Here is a 3607-nt window from a genome sequence, read left to right on the forward strand (position 1 = left end):
TTGAAAATTGGAACTGGGTGCATGTCACATGAAGCCAAAGAGAAGTGACCCAAATATTAATGGTCTATGTAGTATGGCTGGACCCTGTATTAAGACTCAGTATACAGAGCTGTATGGTGTTGCTATGCAATGTCGTTACTGCCTGATGGGATTAACACTTTCCCAAACAAGGTAGCAGATGAACAAATAAATAAACACATATGTAGTTAATGATCAAATGAGACATGTAAAGAAGAAAATGAACCTGATGTTGGGATGGAAAACTAGGGGACATACTTTGAAAAAATGGTCAGGGAAGCTCTTACTAGGGACAGATTATGCAGACCTAGATCTAACAGACGTTACACAAAGTAATTTTAAAATTAATGTTTTTAATCAGATCCTTCCCAAGTGTATTATTAGTCTTTTAAAATGTTTCTGCTTTTCCTGGTTAGTAACAAAAATGATACTACTAATAATAAATAATACGCCAGTGAAGGAATATTTACTGAATATTCCTACCTTGCAGTCACCACTGGATAAATTTTATATATTTTATCCCATGTAACCTTCAAAATTCTACAAGGTTAGAATTATTATTATCATCATTTTACAGTTGAGGAAACAGAAGCATGTAGATATTAACTACTAGCTAGTAATCAGAAGGTCCCAAAAAATCCAAATACAGAGTTTGTTCTCTTCACCACTATCTTATTAGAAGTGTAAATCATAGTTGCTGCTAAGTTTCAAACGTTACAAGTAGGCATTCCATAGAAAAAGTCCAGGGCACAGTGGTTCATGCCTGTAATCCCAGCAGATTGGGAGGCCAAAGTGGGCAGATCATGAGGTCAAGAGATCAAGACCATCCTGGATAACATGGTGAAACCCCGTCTCTACTAAACATACAAAAATTAGCTGGACGTGGTGGTGCGTACCTGTAATCCCAGCTACTTGGGAGGCTGAGGCAGAAGAGTTGCTTGAACGCAGGAGGCAGGGGTTGCAGTGGGCCAAGATTGCACCGCTCTACTCCAGCCTGATGACAGAGAGAGACTGCATCTAAAAAAAAAAGAAAAAAAAGAAAAAGAAAAAGAAAAAGTCCCTCCTCCCTTAGATATCAACTCTTTCCATTGGGATAAACATTATCGAACATTTGGTGCATTCAGGGCATTCATTATTTTCCTGTACATATAAAACCATGTCCCATGCTTTCTAATAACCTATGATATTATACACACCATATATTTTGCAAGAAATGTTTGTAATTTGCTTTCACCCAATGGATATTCTTGACATACATAGTTACTTTTTGTGTTTACAAAATCAATTTTATTCAACTTGAATGGTTTTTAAATACATGTACATAGAGTGGCATACAATAGACCATCGATTCTTTACTATTTGGTCTTATGCTTTAATTCTTGGTTTTGGACTTTTTCTACAGCTCTTTCTGCCTCCTAAATAATCCTTTCTTGGCCAGTTTTTGCCTATTGCCTAAACATCAGGAGACAAGTTTACCCAAAAGTCACAAAACTTTGGAATTAGGTAAGCTTTTCAACTTGAAAGACTGTCTTCCTCCTCTATTCCCAGTCTTTCCTGACCTTCCTGGTATTACACACATGGGAAGCAGATCTACCCTGTATGTTCTTGGATAGGATAAATGAAGAAAGTGGACAGAAACCATAAATATTTACAGAGTTCCTACTGTGTGGCACACAAGCACACTGGACTCTGGATCCTCCAGGGTAGATGAGGTCAGTGGGCAGGCCTCAAAAAACTCAATGTGAAGACAGAATGGACACCATCTTGCAATTTTTGTTCTTTTGTAATCACAAGAGTATAATTACTAGAATTAAGAAAAAAGAAGCACGAAGGGCCGTGTCACTATTCCTTCTTCCACCTTTATCATTTCAGGACTGGGTTTAAAACAGCAGGCAAAATATCTTTAAGCAATGGCTGAAGAAAATCTGAGTTTCTCTTAGCTACACTTAAATCCATAGAACACTACTTCCTTTGTTAGTAATGAGTTCGATTTAGGAGAAAAGTTGTCTCAGCTTGGGTGGCTAAACCAAACATTCTTGTAAGCTGGTTGAACTGCATGTCATTAAGTGTAAAAATCTATTGCAAAGCCCCCAAGGTTACATTAAGTCAATGCAGAGCCTTGTACTCCCAGGAAGAGAGACAATTCATAGAGGGCTTTAAGATGAGCACATTGTGCCAACCAAAGCAGAAGTCTTCAGTATCGCTTTCCCCATAACCTCAAATCATTATAGGCTTCAAGATTATATTTGTTACTCAGCTTGTGAGATGCAACCTGTAAGGTTAAAAAAAAAGTGTCGGTGATGACTTCCATCGCTCTCACTGTGACTATTTGAAATCTTCACAGGTATGAGGTCCTTTCTCAGATTATTTTTTTTTCCCATGAACTCTCTGGAACCACTTATTTCATTTTTTAAAGGCAAGGTAACAAGGAACACATCACTTCATATCTATATTGTCACATGCAGTTTCTTTGATAAAACTACCACAAAAGGAAAAGTACCCCCACAAATGTATCCATGGTTTCAGAGGCATATTATAGTACTTCAGTGTTCCATGATATGAGCTGATTTTTCCACTTGGTGCTGACCTTCTTGCCATCTAAATACCTTTTTATCTATTTTAGTACTTTATTAAACTTTTATTATGTGCCCGGCAAGACTATGTACACTATTTCCTTTCAGCTTTATAGTGAGCATCAGGTAAGTATTATTATTATCTACCTTTTTTTCATATGTGAAAACAAAACAACAGGATGACCTTGGCTGCAAGGACACATGGCTATCACATGAGGACCAAGGACATAAGCCCAGAGACTCCAGAGTCCACACGTAATCCAATATGCCACCAAGTTCTTATTAAAAGGGTTACGCAAATCTGCATCTAGCAAGGAAACATGTTACCTTCTGAATATGTCTATGGAAAAAAAAACTTTAAACATATTTTACATATTAGGAAAATAGTGGTTTACTGCTACTTACATACCCCAACTAAATGAAGCCAGAATTTTAAACACACAATTACTATCATTTGATCAAATACTCATCACTGAGGAGAGGAGAGAGTAGACTTTCAAAACTCATGTCTATCCATAGCTACTTCTCTGATCTTGGGCCTCAGTTCTTACATGTGTAAAATGAAGGAGTGAGCAGGAATTTTGGTCATAAAAAACTGTTTTTGAATCTAAATACTAATTTTTAAGTCAGATTAAATTAATCTTACAGGACTTGACATTCTTACAGCCCTACTAGTAAATCTGCAGATAAGAGCAGTGATAGAGTAATACTGTAAGGAATTAAGTTGAACCCACTCTTACATTCTATGGGTATGAGTTTATGGACCCATATTTAAGAGCAAGATTATTGTACTTATTAGAATTGGTTTCTATAGGTAAGTAAAATCACGGAAATAGAAGTTACCTCTATTCAAGAGAGTAAGAAATAAGGAACCCAACCTGGATTCCATTTCTTTTAGTTTACATTTTTTTTTCGGGTTTGTTTACTATGTGCCAAACACAACTTAAAATTAAAGTAATATTTTACAAATTATTGCTTTAAAGCAAAAGAAGAAAAGGGTCTCTGCAGGGAAGTGT

Source organism: Macaca mulatta, chromosome 6 (genome assembly GCF_049350105.2).
Source record: "Macaca mulatta isolate MMU2019108-1 chromosome 6, T2T-MMU8v2.0, whole genome shotgun sequence".
NCBI classification, from domain to species: domain Eukaryota; kingdom Metazoa; phylum Chordata; class Mammalia; order Primates; family Cercopithecidae; genus Macaca; species Macaca mulatta.